Source organism: Camellia sinensis, unplaced genomic scaffold, assembly GCF_055761805.1.
Source record: "Camellia sinensis isolate YWXY unplaced genomic scaffold, ASM5576180v1 Unanchor12, whole genome shotgun sequence".
NCBI classification, from domain to species: Eukaryota; Viridiplantae; Streptophyta; class Magnoliopsida; order Ericales; family Theaceae; genus Camellia; species Camellia sinensis.
Genome location: NW_028128998.1, coordinates 635,665 through 655,002, shown reverse-complemented (window position 1 = coordinate 655,002; position 19,338 = coordinate 635,665).

Below are 19,338 nucleotides of genomic sequence, written 5' to 3'. Positions count from 1 at the left end.
CTCACGCTCCCTAGACGTCTTACTTCCCGTGCATGTTGGCTCGCTGCTACGATTCATTTCAGTGTCAAGTTCAACCAATGTCCGCCATTCTCCTCTGTTGTTGAAGAATAGTTTATTTGACATTCGCACTTATCTAATCTTTCGCAACAAATTGGTTTAAATTGAGTCTGAACACAATAAGTGGAGTTACGGGCGTGAAGAACCCACCCCATTTATTCCTAATGCTTGTAGCGCCCCCAAGGCAATTTCATTAATGCTAAACTCCAAAAGCCTGATACCGATCGACGTGTGCTGCAGCCACTCCATGAACTAATGATATTCAGCTTTCGGAGTCCATACATTGGCTGGGGCAAAGGCAGATTTATTGATCTGATCGGCTAAATATCTACGTCCGATGTCGATCGACATGTGCCACAGTCACTCCATGAACTAATGATATTCGGCTTTCGGAGTCCATTGGCTGGGGCAAGGGCAGATTTATTGATCTAATCGGCCAAATATCTAGGCCCGTTGCTGATCGACGTGTGTCGCAGCCACTCCATGAACTAATGATATTCGGCTTTCGGAGTCCATACATTGGCTAGGGCAAGGACAAATTTATTGATTTGATCGGCCAAATTACCTAGGCCCGATGCCGAGCGACGTGTGCCGCAGCCACTCGAACTAATGATATTCACCTTTCGGAGTTCATATGTTGGCTGAGGCAAGGGCAGATTTATTGATCTGATCGGCCAAATATCTAGGCCCGATGCCGATCGACGTGTGCCGCAGCCACTCTATGAACTAATGATATTCGGCTTTCGGAGTCCATTGGCTGGCGCAAGGGCAAATTTATTGATCTGATCGGCCAAATATCTAGGCCCGATACCGATCGACGTGTGCCGCAGCCACTCCATGAAATAATGATATTTGCCTTTCGGAGTCCATACATTGGCTAGGGCAAGGGCAGATTTATTGATCTGATCGGCCAAATTACCTACGCCCGATGCCAATCGACGTGTGCCGCAGCCACTCCATGAACTAATGATATTCGGCTTTTGGAGTTCATACATTGGCTGAGGCAAGGGAAGATTTATTAATCTGATCGGCTATTCGACGACATTACTAAATTACCTAGGCCCGATGCTGATCGACGTGTGCCGCAGCCACTGCATGAACTAATGATATTCGGCTTTCGGAGTTCATACATTGACTGAGGCAAGAGCAGATTTATTAATCTGATCGGCTATTCGACAAGGATAAATTACTAAATTGCCTGGTTATCTAATCGACAAGTGTACACGAGTATTTTATCCAAAGTAGCAAAAAGCAATACTATTCATCAATAGCAAAATTAAGCATAAATAATAGCAAAGTACAAAAGAAATTTTCATTAGTAAATTGGGCACAGATTAAACGAAAAGCTACAACAATACATTCAAAATCCTTAGACAAAAACAACTAAAGTGTTGCCCTAATCAATCCTCGGAGTCAGACTCCAGCGACTCAACATCCACTTGCTCGTATGGAATCGGCATAGCCAATGTCACGTTAGCAGCAGCAAGGGCTTTGAGCCAGCCGTGTTTGAATCCCCGATTCTCAAATTTGGGGACTTCTTCCACATAATTTACGAGGGCAGGGCCTTGCCCAGCCTCGTACGCTTTGGAAGCCTCAAAGTCGGTTACTTCCTTCGCCTTCTTCGATTCTTCCAAGTCAGCCTCCAGTTTGGGAATCGCCTCTTGGGCTAACTTGAGCACATCTTCGCTCGTGTTTGCCCTCTCCTTGGTAGCCAATCTAAGCTGGTTTGAATTTCTCGCCCTTTCCATCTCGGCCTCAGCCCTTGCACCTTCCATCTTCGCACTCACTGCTTCGAACTCAGCCCTGCTCCTCTGGTCCTCAACTTCCATTTGTAAACGGCTAATTTGTTTGATGGCGTCATGCTGGCGACGGCCTATCTCGGCTATCCTTCCAACCGTCTACAAAATAGGAAATTAAAACCAAAACAATATATGCATAAAAGGGAAAAACAAGATGAAGTTATATACCAGAAGAGCCGATTGAGCGGCTAATGTTATTGCCAACAGATCTGCCTCCGTCCGGAAAGCCGCCTTGTCAGCTGGCAATGAGACCGATGAAGCCATGCTCAACGCCACGGCAGGGTCTTTCATAGCCGACGCGTCAGAGGAGATCAGCATGTTTTTTATCTTTGGTTGAACGAAAAAAGCTAGAACCACATCCGACTCCTCTCAACGCGGCCGTTTCTCAATTGGGTCTTCTTCAGAGCTGGCCTCAACCTCGGCAGGACATTTCTCCACCATTCGCTCAGCCACCTGATCCACCTTCACAACCGGCTCCGATTCGGCATTTCGGGTTTGAGCCGTCTCCTCATTGATAACAGGCAGAGAGGGCTTAGCATCCGTGGCAGGTGGCACTTCAGATCGAATGGCCTCTGCTCTCCGCCGCGCGGCCATTCTTTCCACATTTTTCTTTTTGGCGAGTTGTGTGAGTGATAACCCGGCCATATCTTCGGAGCACGTGCCGGGAAGGTCTTCTAAACTAGTAAAGATGTCATCGAAGGGAAGGTCCCCTAGGCCCAAAGTGGACGGAGGGTTGGCTGAATTGAGGTCGGCTTCCTCAAAGGCCAACTTCAAAGCCTCGTCTACTTCGGCATCGGACTGGTCTGACTCTTTAGCGACCTCCTTAGCTACTTCCGCCCGCTCCGAGTTAGATCCGTTGAAACCAACTTGCCGCAAGTTTTTGAAGTTGGTTAAAACAAGAGCCGTCAGAAACTCTTCACCCCTCGGAATTGGGATATTTTCTGCCGCCGAAAACGTCGTATAAGTCGGCTCGTATCGAAGAAGAATGTGGGCCACCCTCCCTTGTTTTTGAAGGCTTGGACGACCAAAGTATTTGAGCGCGACTTTAATTTCCGTAAGAACGGCGTCGTCGGTTGAAATCAAAACTTTCTTCAAATCATTTCCTGCACAAGCAAAACCATGAGACCGCAAAAATAAAGCCTTATAAATATAAGAAAAATAAATGCAAGGAGCTATACGGCCACCTGGTTCGCCCCTCTGTCTAGGAATAGGATCTAGGCAGTCCTCGCCTTCGCCGAACTCCCAGTTGCCTCAAACAATGACCATGACATCATCGACTCGCTTGCTAGAGTTGGAAAGCATAGTCACTAATTGATGGTTGGTGTCCTTGGCCCTAAGGAAGTAGCGTCCATGCCGACCAAAAGACTTGGCGAAGGCATAACAATGCCGAACAGCAGGTACGCCGAGATTAATCCCAAGGCGACAGTTTAACTCTATAATCCCCAGTACGATTCTAAAAAAGTTGACATTGGGTTGGGAAGGGATTAGACCCAATGGCGAAGGACAGCCCTAAGGAAAGGGTGAAGGGGGAAACAAACTCCGCCCTCTGTGATTGATAAGAGAGGGAAGACGATTGTGCTTTCATCAGCCCTCTCCATATCAAGGGTGCCATCTGTCACAAGTGATAGACGGACGTCATCAGGAATAGAAAAATTGTGTCGAAAGCCAAAGATTCGATCCACGGAGAGGAGGTCTTTTAAATGCTTTGCCATTTTCGTTAGCCTATAAGAGTATGCTAAACTAAAAAGAAACCAAGGAAAGGGATTCAAAGCAGAGAGGAAGAGAACTTACAAGAGACGGGGAGGACAATGAAGGATAAAAGGAAATTGCAGAGGTGAGTCGGAAGGCAGTCCAGAAACTTCAAGCATCCAAAAATGTGTATGTATTCGAAAAGACAACAACATTTTAAATCACAATAAATTGAAGTGTACGAAGGGGCGGGAAGTTGAAATGATGACCGAAAGGCGTGTGCTCTGACATCCGCGTTGAAATGAGGTCAGCTGCCAAATTTCAACTCTAACTTTTCGAGTTCAAAACCAAACACACCAGCTAACTATCATTAGTGAAGTGTTTGGGGGGCAATTGTGGGGACCGAATATTAGGGCACGTAAAGAGGCCGAATAGTTGGACCTGGAGAGTCGAAATTCATATATCACATTTGGTTTCATCTTATGCATGCAAATCCAGTAGTACCCTATTCGGCCAAATAACCAGTTAAGTAAGGGGTCGATTAAAGAGCGGTTTGCAACAAAAGGAGCCGAGTAAATAGTTATATGACGAATTGAAGGTGGGCCCAGCCCAAGAAAGAAAAAGATATAAATAGAAGAACATCATCCGAAGAGAGGTATGTGAGAATTAGTATGCTTAACTTAAGATACAAGCATTCAAGAGAGTATACACTGACTTATCTGTCAGAGTGCTAATTCCGGCACCCCCGACTGGAGTGTTCATTCTTTTACAGGTTACTAGTTGAGGATCACAAGCGCCCCATTGGATCCATAGAGTATTTCCAAACCACTTCACCACAGTTATGTTTATTTTATATTGAGTGTTTGTTAGGATTTTTATATTGTGTTGTAATATTTATTCATTTCCCTTGAATTTATAATAATAATTCCCCGCCCCCACTTCTTATCTATCCTATTCTTTAATCGCTTTCCCTAACTGTATATTTGTATATATCTTGCATGTCATGCATATCCATGCTTTTACATACATGATTCACGTCTAAATACAGCTAAATTTGCATCTTTGTGCTTTAATTGATTATTACATGATTTTGTGTACTGTCGTATGTTTTGCAATATTTCACATGTCATGTTTTAGAAGCCGAATCTTTAGAACATTCTTGTGTATCTATTGCATTAGGATTTCATATATAGAATCGTGCATATTTTACTAATTTTGTTTTGAAGCTATTTACGGGACGTTAGTAAATATGTAAGTTGTTATGCTTTAGCATCCCGCTTACATATAATTTTAGACCTTAAAACCCTATTTTCAAAATATTTTTCCAAATGTTTCTACGATGTTCCAAGGCTCTCATTTTGATTAAAATATTACACTTTTCAGTAAACCAAGTAAGGATCAACTGGAAATAAATGAAAGAGAGGTGAACTCTTTGAAAAATATCTAAAAATATCTTCTTTGTAGGTTTGGAGTTGAAGGAAATAGGAGGGGATGAAAGAAAACTGGTTTAGAAAATGGATAAGCATAAAATCATTAAGAAATAAATGAATAGCCTTCACTAAATTAGGCATATCTCTTTATACACTTGGAATTTAGATGTGAAACCACCACCATTGGAAAGTAGACTTCTGGGGCTTCAATTTAGATTCAAGAATTACTTAAAACCAAATCCGAATAAGAGAGATATGTCTGTTTGAAGTTGGGCTTAAGATCAGATTTTGTTGACCCAGCCAGAGACAGCAGCAGACCCCTTTTTTTTTTTTGGTTCGGTTAGGACACCCATTGACCCATTTTCTGATATGTTCATCACCAAATGCGTATGCACTCATCCTCCATTATCTAGTTCTTGATCCATTGGAGATAAGGCTCCACTTTTGTCTCCCATTAGCTCCATTAATGCTCCATTAGCTCCATTATCTTTCTTTATGTTGTATCTTGTCTTCCACCTTGTCTTCCACCATTTCTCTACTTACTTAGCCTATACGTATACATCAGATTGTTCAGAGGAAGAGAAGGATAGATTACGAAGATAACATTTGAGCTAGAGAAAATAAGGAAAAAAAGAGAGAAAATTTGAGTTTTTAAGCTAAAAACACTCTTATTTCCATATACACCCTATACCTTCCATATAAACTGAAATTCCATCTTTTCTAGAGACAAAACTCCTCCAAATATTCTAAAATACTTGAATTTTAGTAGATTTGATCAAGAGGAAGAGTGGGTGCTGGTAAAAGTGAACAAAAATAAGAGAGATAATCATTTTTCACCACATACACCTCCAAGCCATCATTCTAGCAAGAATTCTAAGCTTTCAAATTGAGAATTGGGAACATAATTTATACACTTGAGGGTGATCAAAAGAAAGTTTGGAAATCATGAAGTTCTTCCTTTCTTGAAAAGGTGAATTTTCAATTTATTTCATTTTCTTGCATTTCTTACTTATTTTGCTCTTTTGCTTTAATTTCTTGTTATATTATATATTGTTGTAATCTAATTGATTCCACAACTAAAATAGAAGTAAAAACAATATGTATGGGAGTCTCAACTCACCATTTTCAATTAGATTACAACAATATATAATATGACAAGAAATTAAAGCAAAATAGCAACATAAGTAAGCAATGCAAGAAAATGAAATAAATTGAAATTTCACCTTTTCAAGAAAGAATGAACGTCATGATTTTCAAACTTTCTTTTGATCACCTTCAAGTGTATAAATTATGTTCCCAATCCTCAATTTGAAAGCTTGGAATTCTTTCTAGAATGATGGCTTGAAGGTGTATGTGGTGAAAAATGATTATATCTCTTATTTTTGCTCACTTTTACCAACATCCACTCTTCCTCTTGATCAAAGCTACTAAAATTTAAGTATTCCAGAATTTTTTGAGGAGTTTTGGGTGTAGAAAAGATGGAATTTCAATTTGTATGGAAGGTATAGGGTGTATGTGGAAGATAGGAGTGTTTTTAGCTAAAAAACACAGGGTGTGTTTGGTTTGCTTTTGAGAGAGTGATTTTCAAAAAAAGTTTTGGGGAGAGAGTTTGGAAATTTTTTTTGTTTGTTTGATTGTATATTTTGAAATTGATTTTAGAGTTTGAGAGTTTGGGATGATTTAATATTTTGTTGTAATTGAGTAGATGTGTGTAAGATAAAAAATGATTGAGAATGAGAAAGGAAAAAGAAAAAGTGATTGATTAATGTGTAAGAGAGAGAAAGTGATTTTGAAAATTTTTCGAGAAAAATCTCAAACCAAACAATTTTTTGGAAATTTTTTTCCAAAACTTCTCTCTCAAAGCTAAACCAAACACACCCTCAATTTTTCACTCTTTTTTTCCCTCTTTTCTCTAGCTCAAATGTTCTCTCCTTAATCTATCCCCGTCCTCCTCACAACAATCTGATGTATACATATACACTAAACAAGTGGAGCAATGGTGGAAGACAATGTGGAAGACAAGATAGAGCATAAAGGAAGATAATGGAGCACTAATGGAGCTAATGGAAGACAAAAATGAAGCCCTATCTCCAATGCATAAAGCACTAGATAATGGAGACTTAGTGTATATGCATTTGGTGATGAATATTTCAGAAAATGGGTCAATGGGTTGTCCCAACCCAACCAAAACCAAAAAAAAAAAAAAAAAAAAAAAAAAAAAAACACAAGTATGATGTTGTTTTGGACCAGGTCAACAAAATCTGCTCTTAAACTCGACTTCAAACGGGCATATCTCCCTTATCCAGACTTGATTTTAGGTGATTCTCGAGTCTAAATTGAAGCCCCAGAAATCTATGTTCCGATGGTGGTGGCCTCAAATCTAAATTCTAAGCGTACAAAGAGATATACGTAATTTAGTGAAGGCTGACCATTTCTTTCTTAACGACTTGATGCTCATCATTTTCCTAAACCAATTGTCTTCCGTCCCCTCCTATTTCCTTTAACTCCAAACCTATAAAAAAGATGTTTTTAGATATTTTTCAAAGAGTTTACATCCCTTTCATTTATTTCCACTTTATCCTTACTCGGTTTACTGAAAAGTGTAATATTTTAATCAAAATGGGAGCCTCGGAATATTGTAGAAACATTTGAAAAAATATTTTGAAAAGAGAGTTTTAAGGTCTAAAATAGTTAAGCCAAAAATGTGTGAAGGTTGGAATTAAAACTCAAATTCCATCTCTCTTTTGAGAATTCTCTAAGAAACACATTCTGATTGTCATCATCGGGTAATTAACAGAAAGTACCCAAGTCTTAGGGTCGGTCAAAATGAGGTGTCTACAATTGCCGATCAAAATGGGTTGTCTACACCCTCTAATTATACCACATGTATAAATGGGCACTATAGAGAGATAAGTTGTGCATATTCTAAACCTCTCTTTGTTCACAACAACTACAATGAAGGCTCGATTGCATACACTTATGGTGGTTGTGTTGGTTTTGGGTGTGTCAATGATTCATGCTTCTGAAATTTGTCCTCAAGGCATATAATATGTAAATCAAAGCTTGCAGTGAAGATGGAGGGCTTTAGAAGACGAGAAGGCAGAGAAAAACGTAGTACTAGAACTACACCCCCTGTACCCAGTTACAGTGGCTTCTCTCACCAAATTCATAGTCCCCCACCTGTAATTTCTTGATATTTTATGAGTTTGTAATCTCTTTCATAGTATAAAATCTTCTATATGAGTTTTCAGTTCGGTTTAGGATCGAATTTTGTACTTTTAGAAGAATTTTTTTTTTTTATAAATCAAATTTTAAATGTGTTCAGGTTACTTAGGTGTTGTTTGATAAAACTGAAAACTGAAAATTAAGTATTGAAAATTGAATGTTGAATATTTTAAGTTGAAAAGCTGTTTGATAAAAATTTAAGTGCTAAATTAAAAATAAGATATTTGATATGTATAAAATCAAATTTGAAATTTATTATTTTTTAATTATATATTTTAATAGTTATATTGTGATAATAGTGGTGGTGGTGGTAGTAGTGGCAGTGGCATACTGGTGGTGATGGTGATGGTCACAATGGTAGTGGTAGTAAATGATGATATTGTTTATGACAATAATGACAATGGTAGTGGTGGTGGTAACGGTAGTGATGATGGTGATAGTGGTTGTAGTAATGGTGTTAGTAGTGGTTGTAACAGTAATGATGGTGGTGGCGGCAGTGGCATGGTGGTGGTGGTGGTCGTGGCGGCGGCAGCGGCGGTGGTTGTGGGTGGGGGTAGTAATAGTGGTGTGGCATAATGGTGCTGATGGTTATAGTAATGGTAGTAGTGGTGGCAGTAGCATGGTGGTAGTAGTGGTGATAATGGTAGTGATAGTGGTGGCGGTGATGATAGTAATAGTGGCGGTGGCATGATGGTGGTGGTTATAGTGGCGGTGGCGGTGGCGGCGGCATGATGGTGGTGATACTGGTAATGGTAGCGGTGATAGTAGTGGTGGTAGTAAGTTTATAATAGTGTTTATTAATATTATGTTTAGTATTTAGAAATACAGTCAGAATTAAGTAAGTTTTATATTATTTAAAATTTTCTTAAATTTTAGTTCACATTTTAAGAGTCACTTAAAAATTTAAATGATATCAATTATGGTTGTTAAACAGACTTATTTAATTATTACTTAATCAATTCAATTTTAAGAACTGAATCATATTATCAAACACTCCTTAGTTGTTCTATAGCTCTTGTATTTTTCCATGGATCTAAAAAGACTGTGCCTCTGCTACATAGTTGATAGTCATTTGTAATGTACCTATTTTGTAATGGCATGCCATGAATAAACAAGAGATGGTATCCATCGAATCATGACTTGATATTAATTATTGGATTGGATTATAGTCTCTGCTCATGTTTAAAATTTGAATTTAAAAGTCATGTTAGGATTTACGAGACTGTTGGCTACATATTTTGTACGAGCCAGTTACAATTCGACGCGTGGCAAAGTAAGGGTAGTACGGGGAGACCATTCAAATCTTCGATCCTGATCGTACACGTGGCAGTTAGTATTGGTTGTTATGAGATCTGAGTAGCAGTGGATCAACAAAGAGATACAAGGTGATGTGGCATCAACAGTTACTCACATTTAAATTCAAATTTGGGAGGGAAGCCTAACTGCAAGTGATGGCGTAGTGGGGCTAATCTTGAGGCTACACGATCAGCGATCATGAGGGAGCAGTTCGACGGTTGGGAATACAGTTCGACGGTCATCTTTGAGCAATATAAATAGTAGAGAAGGCCCTGGAAAAAACCCCCAGACTCAAATCCAAAAAACCAATCTTATTCTACTTTACTTAGTTTTACATACCATGTTCTTTACATTCCAGTACTTTAAATTTTGCACTGCACTTCATTCATAGGAGTAGTTTCAAGTAAATTGTCGCTGTAAACCTCTGCGAAACTAAGTTCGAATCATTGTAAGTTTTTCGTTCTAATGAAATGCTTCAGATTTTCTTTATTTGATTAGTATTCTGTTTAACTTTTCCTAAATCAAGCCACCAGTAAAAGTCCTCTTCATTGAGGCTGAGAGAACTAAAACACAATCGTCTGATAATTGGTTGGCAATTAAATTTCTGTAAGGACTAATTGATCCTTGCTGGCACGCTCGCAATTACAATAATAACCTTCGAAAGCCAAAAAATCAATATATATTTTTGGCACGTCCAGTGGGACGAAATTGGAATGGCTAGACGTAGGAGACAAGGAGAAAATGAATGCTTGGAAGAAGGCATGGAATGAGAGGTAGAGATACCTAATCTAGAGGATAATGTGATAACACATCCTGTGGAAACTCCTATTTTATCAGAACCTATGGTCGAACAGACCAGTACTTTAGAGCAAATACCATACGTTCATAATATTGGACGAGACCAAGGAATTGGACCATCCACTGTCCCATCTACTCAGCTAATGAATCCATGGGGTGGCTTAATAGATGCAATGGGACAGCAATTAATGAACACAATGGAAAGGTGGGCAACATTGGAGGGTGACCCAACCTCATCGCTGCTGGCCATCTTTCGAGAGGCCCAAGACGTATTCTTGTTTGTTGCTGTGGCGAGGGACGAAGAGATAGCCGTCTATGGCGCTTGACTCGCCAGATGTTAACTTGACGATCTCTTCATCAATGCATTTTTTCAAAGCCATGGTTGGGCTTATACGATCACTGGCAAGCACTTTGAGAGAAGAAGAAGCCATTGGTAACAAGCAGCAAGGAAGAGGCAAGGAAGATAGGGTTAACAGAGGAGAAGGGTTTGTGTTTTGAACGAGCGAGTAATTTCAGAGCACGAAATAAAAGGGTTTTTAAAAGCCTGTGTCTGGAAAATATATCGCGTAATTTATTAAGTACTAAAAGTAAGAATACGAAGAATTCCCTTCAATATCGATACTTTTGGAGGGAAAAACACAGCCCAGATGATAATACCATCTTCGAAATAAAATATTTGGCTTCAAAACCAGTGTTTGGCGCCAAAATTCAAATAACAACGGCTTTGAAACTACGAAGCCGTCTTCGAAGCACATTCCATACCTAATGGGTGCAAGAATACTCAAGTATTCATTTATTTCAAAGGGATTAAAGACCTGTTTTAGGTTTACTCAATAAAAGTAATGTTCTTCGATGCAAAACTAGAGATTCCTTAAGAATGGAAATTGGTATTCAAAACATCAAAACCAATAGTTGGTTTATATATTCCAAAAAATTTGTCTTTTAAAACTAGAACAGTGCAGCCCTCAAAAGGAGCTTCCATATTTTTGAAATTATGAACTGTTGTTCAAAGCAAAAGGATCAATTTAAAACTGATTGATCATATTAAATCATTGACCATATGCTGGTTATGGTTGAAACAAGTTTTGAAGGGTAGGGTCGTTAGATTCGAAGAATGGATCCTGAATAAAAATCATAAAAAACTATCAACAGCATTCCATAAATTAGAAAAGTTCATGGTCGTTTTTGTTCATTTAAATCGATTGAGTCCAGGTTCGAAGGATAAGATTGTTCAGTTCGAAGCTCTAAAGTTGCTTTTAAAGACAAATGAAGACAAGATCAAACCATCCCAAACAAAGAAAAGTCTTAGTGGTATTAAAGCAAAAGTAGTTACATCGAATGGCCCTATTTGGATATAAACTCAAGCTCATAAAAATAGGGAATGGAATAAATAACAAGATCATGAAATTTAGTCCAACAATGATCAATGAATTTCTGTTCTTTCTTTATTTTGTCCTCTATTTTTCTAACATTGGCTGCATGAGATGATGTGCTCTCACTTTGTAAAAGAGTTCTTCAGCCTTTATTTCGAATGCTGTTTCTTTCAATCCTTGTTCCAATTCGTCTATCTCTAAGTCATCCCAGTACGCAGAATCTTTATTCTTGAAATCGTCGAATTCTTCAACGAAGTTCTCTGCTTCGTACTGGGCATGAATTCGAATGGACGAAAGTTGGTCTAAAGATTGTGTGATGGCCATAGAGGTCTGATGCCAGTAGAGAAGCGATGGAAGTTGGTCCAAAAACATGTGAAGCTCTGCTTGGGCGAGGGGATTGAGAACATGACCCCGAGTCAGAATATCACAAGCCCATCGAAGGTTCTTGAAAGGGACTACATCCTCAAGAACATTGAATGGCAAGTGAGAAAAAGTCGCGAGTAAAAGTTGAGCTTGCTTCCGCTCAGCTGGAGTAGGGGAAGATGGAGGCTTGTAAGGTGGAAATATCTTATTTGCGGAGAGGGCAAGCCTCAATCTCTCTATCCAGCAAAGATTTAGCGGAGGAGAAGGTGTGGATGCTTCTATTTTAGGAGGTGGAACAAGGGCAGAAGGAATAAGGGCATTAATATAATCGAGCCAGTCAGAAGAACAAATCTTCGCCTTCTGGGCTAAGAATGATGGATTGTACCCTTGTGCCTCTTCTAGGCGTTGGGCGGCGTGCACTATCTTTGTAGGCATGGAGGATGTATACCATGCCACAAGTAGATTCTCCTCCAAACTGCATCGATGGTCAATGGGCACATAGGGATAGACCACCGAGCTTCGTGCATAAGAAGGGAACTCTAATGGGTCAGTAAATTCGACAAAGTGATGGTTGATTCGTTCCCTCAAATCACAAGCCTCGGGTTTTGACCAACTTGTCCAGTTGGAAGCACCAGAAGAGGAAGGAGTCGCAGCCTTGTCCCATGCAGAGGATTGTGAGGAAGAATTTCCCATGTCCATATTTGCAACTTTTTGAATTAAAGGGTTGAGAGCAGTTTGTTCATAGTCCAAGGGTGAATCAAAAGAAAAAGAAGAACTTCCCATGTCCATATTTGTGAGTTTCTGAATCGAAGGATTAAGGGCAATATGTTCGAAGTCCAAGGGTTGATAATTTGCAAAGGCATCCATGACCTGAATATAGAAAGGTGGATAAAGGTGGCTAATTAATGCATAGACGTTCTTTCGAGGAGGAACAACATCGTCATATGACTCTTCGTGTGCTCGATCATTAGAGGAAAAAATTAATTCGGCCATGAAATGTATCAGTCTGTTCGAATGCTAAGGTGGTGGGAGTGTTCAAAGGATTAAACGAGAGTTTAATACAGATAGTGAGTGACAGTTGCATTTCTGGGAAAATGCAAAACCCATGCACGTTCTAAGATGTGGGAAAAAGACTTTGATCCACTAATATTACCAAGTGTTGGGTATATTAGTGCGGGGAGTAATGTTGGCTACATATTTTGTACAAGCCAGTTACAATTCGACGCGTGGCAAAGTAAGGGTAGTACAGGAGACCATTCAAATCTTCGATCCTGATCGTAGACGTGGCAGTTAGTATTGGTTGTTATGAGATCTGAGTAGCAGTGGATCAACAAAGAGATACAAGGTGATGTGGCATCAACGGTTACTCACATTTAAATTCAAATTTAGGAGGGAAGCCTAACTGCAAGTGATAGCGTAGTGGGGCTAATCTTGAGGCTACATGAGATGTTATTGCAAAATCTTTGTCCCAAATCTACATCAAACTAACTAATTTTATTTTTTTAAAGAGTATTGCAGCTAATTAAATCATCAAAAAAAATTAATTAGTTTGACGAAAAAAAAAAGCACTTGAATTTGTACTAGCTACACTTATTGAGTCGAAACCATCAAAACTAAAATACTTAACTTCAATAGCTGGTTTGATGGAGCTAGAGTTCGATGATTTACTCACTATTTAGTTTAAAAAAAAAATAACTAATTTGATAAAGATGCTCTAAGATCAATTTTCATTGACATAAAAATTGAAAAATAATATGAAAACATATAAGAATAATATGATTTTTTTGTGTAACGCCCCGAAATAATTACAATAATCCATCCACAACATCAATAAACAACAACAACGATAAAGTAACTATCTTCCATTATGTCTAATGGAGTTTACAAAAGAAAACATATGTGGTATACATTCATAATGCCTGGCCCTGAATCTATAGCATATGTTGCGAACTAAAGAAAAGAATGGAAGTTAAACAAATAAGAAATGCCCTAAGGGCTTATAGCTTTTCAAAACGATGCTTGGTTACAACAAAAGTGGACTTAAGTCCAATACAGTTTAAGTCCTTGGCTTGTACAAAATAAATATAGCATATAGACAAAAGAAGCTCTAACCCCAAATCCTCCCAAGCTATTGCATTGGCGGAGGCATATCATCAGCACCTGAAATATTTTTCCCACGTAAGGTGAGCCAAAGCCAAGTAGAGATAATCCACCATAGTATATGAATTTTAACAAAGCTATAAGGTGAATGCATATGCAATGCAGGTTCCAAACCATTTTATAGCTCTTTCCAAAACCATGTAATGTTGAATTAATATCATGATTCATAAATCAGTTCATTTACAATAGAAAATAGACAAGTGAATCACACTTTGGAATTTCAAAATAATGCAACGTTTCCCGAAAATTTCGTCCAAAGGAAACCATAAACCAAGACCCATGTAAACGTAAGCTACACAAGCACTACTATTGCCATTTCACGAAAATTTCATCCGCGGGATCGGCACCAATGTATACATGCGGTTTTCGAGACTTTCATCCTGGACACACAGGCCAACTTATTTGATGTAACAATAATTGCTTCCTAGATTCATTCACATTCTCAAAACGGTAACATTTCCAAGGTATAAGCATGAGATGATGCTCAATGCAAATGAATGAGAAAATAGCTTCAATTCTCCTAATCCATATGCAATTTTTACAACAATCATAGCTATCCTCCACCAATATCCTAAAATAGATATTTCTAAACAGATAATTCATAGTCCATAAAGATAAGCTTTCCAAGTTTCAAGAGGTGAGTGATAATGCATATTCAACTCTACCATCTTCTTCAATATCAATCCAATTTCATAATCTCAGCATCAATTTCATAATTTATATAGAATCACATTTAAGGCATTTAGGGTAAAATTCCCTCCCTTTCCAAAATCAATCCCAAAGATGAAAATTAACTATTCTTTCCCAACTCAACATTATTTTCCATATCAAAATCCATTTTAAGATTCCATTTGAAAAACCCCTTTTTTGATTTTTTTACCCAAAACCCTAGATTATTTCAAATTTTTCAAAAATCTCAATATTGTTTTAAAATAGCAAATAACTAAATTAAAACTCATAAAAAGTGTGGAAAGTATCCCCATCTCAAGCTTAGAAGATGATTGAAGGGAGGATGGAAACTCAAAGATGTCGAAAATCAACTTTGCTCCGATTAGAACGATGCTCTCGTCAAGCTTAACCATTTTAACAAAGGGACACAGGTGAAAGGATTGACGGATTTATGTACATTCAAGGGATATAGATGAGTTTTAGAGAGAGTGTGAGAGAGATATTAGGGTTTTGAAATGTTTAGAAAGAGATAGATAAAAAAAAGTGACTCAAAATGGGTTGTTTACAAACTGATATACGCACAGTTCGCTTGAGCGCAAGATGTTTCGCTTGAGTGACCAGATACAATAAGTTATCGCTCGAGCACATAATACAAATTCCTAGTAGTTTTGCACATAGAGGTCGTCGCTTGAGTGCAAGAAACTTCGCTCAAGCAAAGAATACAAACTCTCATTATTTTTGCAGACTGACAAAAGTATTGGAGGTTCACAAAGATCACTTGAGCGCAAGAAGTGGCGCTCGAGCGAAGGAACAAAAATCTAGACAACAAAAATTTGAAAAACAAGCCGCCAACATGTTCCAAACGCAATCAACACAACCCAAAAGCCAAACTCAAAAGGATACAAGTGGAAACACGACATGGATAAATATATATGACAATAAAATTCGGATTCAAAACATTAAATGTGTCGAGTTTAAACCAAGATCACGATATTTTGTATCCACATGGAGATACAAAATATAACAATTTTATGATATACCATTTACTAAGGAATCTTAAGTTGTGTTTTCAAATAATATTTTTTAATAAATGTGATCAAATAACTTACCCACTCCTACTCCACCTTCTTTTCTCTTCATGCTAAGGCTTGTAATTGATACTCAAAATCTTAAATTGCATATTTCGCCTCTCATGTTTTATAGATATAAAGGGGTGTCTATTTATTTTATTAAAAAAAACAAAAAACAAAAATAGCGGTGAGCATGCATAATTTTAAAATGAATGACAACTGGATAATTCTATTTTCACATATTATTTACTCTCTGTATACATATTTAATGAATTAATTTTTTTTTTATAATTTTACCATTAAACAAAATGACTAACATAGATATCAGTACACATATTAATCCTTAAAATTAAATTTTCTTAATATGCATCTTTTATATGGAAATTTTCAATACACATTTTCATTTTAAAAAATACACACATCAGACTTACTCTTTATTTTTATTTTTTTCTTTTTTCTTTCTCACTCCCTCCATTGATTATTGTTCACTTTACTATCCCTTCATTGTTTCTCATAGATTTGACCGATATTGCTCAAATGTTCACTTCATATCCATGGCTTATAACATTGTTCCGTTACACCCCACCATTATTATTGATTTGTATGATGGAGGATTTACAAAACAATGAATGTTTAGATGTAGAAAAAAAACCGATTGTTAACAAAAAAATTAGGCAATGAATTAGTGAGTTTTTTGGTTCGTGAGTTTTTTTTTTTTTTTCATTATCGCGATTATTATTCTAAAAATCAGTTATGAAAATGTTGCACCTAGACGAAAATTAACTTTTGAAAACATTTCATATATTCGAAAGCCAATTTAAAAAATAGTTATAAGTCAAAAATTTATATTTGGTTCGAAAGCACAGAATCAAAAACTATTGTTTGATTCAGTTGTTGATTGTCGAATTTGTTTAATGTATTTGGATAACCAGTACCAGATTATTTCCATCTCATTGCTAGTCAATATGGAACGAATAATGAAAATAGTATAACAATAACTTACACTCAATTGGTTTTGAGTTTTGAAAAATAATTTTTAAAAATTTCAATCCATATTCTTTTGTTTTAGTAAACATTTTTATTATCCTAATTTTTTTTTATTCACTTAATTTAGATACACTTAAAAAGCATACAAAAATATAAAAATTCAATACATATTTTTTATGTATTTATTATTTTTTTAAAGATTTTTGGAAGATAATTTACTCTTTAAATGTATCTAAATTAATTGATTCTAAAAAGTAAAAGGTTGATTAAATATGTAAAAAGTTTACTAAAAACAAAAAAATAATAATAAAATTTTAAAATTAACGAAAATATTTTTGAAAACTTAAAACTAAACAGAGTATTAGTTTTTGAATAATAATAGCAAAATAACACAAAAAATTATTGATTTAAATTTTTTTTTTGCATACCTTAGTAAATATGGTCTGAAAATTGCTAGTGGTGTAGTGGGAGTTTATATTTTATGTGATGTGTGTACATAATGTGTTGGAATTTTTGTAAACATTATGTTCTGGGCATATTTGGAACATTTTGTGTGTAGGATGAGTAAAACAAAAGATAAACCAATTCATTAAGTGCGTGCACTGAGAAAAATGTTCACATAGTGTAAATAGTGTGTGGAAATAGAATTACTCATGACAATTGGAACAAATTACACTCTAGTCCCTGTACTGTAGTCCTCATGTCATTTTGATCCCCATGATTTTAATTGTCTCAATTTTGACCTTACATTTTGAACTTCGTCTCAAATTGGCCAATTCATTCTAACTGTTAGTGTTTATGTATGAAAAATGTGCACATGAGCAATATATGTCATGTTTTTAGAGGCAAAATTGCAAATTTGATCAATCCAACTCACTAATCATTTTTTATCAAAAACCCTAACATCATATTCAATTGGATTAAATTGACACAAAATTTAAAATTAAAAATTAAAATTAAATTAATTAAAACTGTAGAAATCAAAACAACACAACCAACAATACGTATGAGCTACCAATGTAATTTAGCCTAACAACTAATACAAGTAAAAAAAAACTTTTGTTTGGACATTCAAGTCTCTATGCAATGCTTATGAGCCTTATGCCATAAAAACTGGCCACCAACTCTTTGTCGCTATTTATAGGGGGCTCAAGTCACTTTTTTTTTAATTTATTTATCGTCAAAGAAATTATTTAAGATAAATTACAAATGTACTCTGGAGATTCACTTAAACTACGGATTGCCACCTATAATTTTGGAAATTATATTACACCCTTCAAGTTTTTAATCACATAACAAATGGTCCCCTTTATTAATAAATCATTAAGTCAAATAGTATTTTTAATGATATTAGAATTCAGAAATATATTTTAATTAACAATTTATGTAATTTTATTAAGAGAGTAATCGTGAATTTTATTTTTTCTGTTAAGTCTGTTAAATAAATTTTTTTGATAAGTGAGTATTTGTACTTTTCAAAATCACAGCGGATAATTTGTATATTAAACAAATCTCAGGAGATATATTTATTGAAAAATCTAGAAATCCCCTAGATATTGATTTGTGATTATGTATCAATTTTAACTAATAAATATCAATCCCAATCAAACAATCAAGAGAAATCGACACAACAATTTTAACGCGGAAAAACTATAATTGAAGCGCCTCCAATTGTAATAAAAAAATCACGGGTAAAAGCCACAAAACAATCCACTAAGAAGATATAAAGGATTTACACAACTGTACTCTCAATTACCTAGCAAATCCATACTCGAATCGAACCGGCCCCTATGTGTCTCTTCTAGTCCTGTCTTCACATCGGAATTGTTTTGCCCAACGTTGAATCCACAACGCAGATGTCGAATCACGACAATGAACCATTCTGAAATCCACCAAAGCTTCAGGCTCAAGTTTCACGGAATCTACAAAAGAACAACTCTCTCTTTTGTATAGAATAAACAAACAATCCTTTGATGTATACTTCTTAAACTATGAGTTGAATACTCAATCAAACATCAAAGAAAATTAGCAAAATAGCTCCAGATATAAACTCTAATATCCAAGAAGAAGATCTGGAAGCATAACCCTAAAAACAGATGAAACCACATATTTATAGAAAACTGATCCGCGATCTCCGCTCGAGCGCATGAATGGCCGCTCGAGCGGACCTCACTCAAGCGCAGAAAAGTTCACTCGAGTGTAAAATCCCAATTTCCAGTACTTTTGCAGACAGGTCAAACTTTTAGGACCAAACGTTCTCTGCTAGAGCACACAAACAGCCACTCGAGCAGACAAGCAACTTCGAGCGCATTTTTTCATTTTGCATCGGGGGTGCAGCTCGATCCCCGACATAGTCAGCGAAATGGCAAATATGAAAGAATTAACATCACAAACTTCTCTGCAAAGGTACAATTCGAGTTGG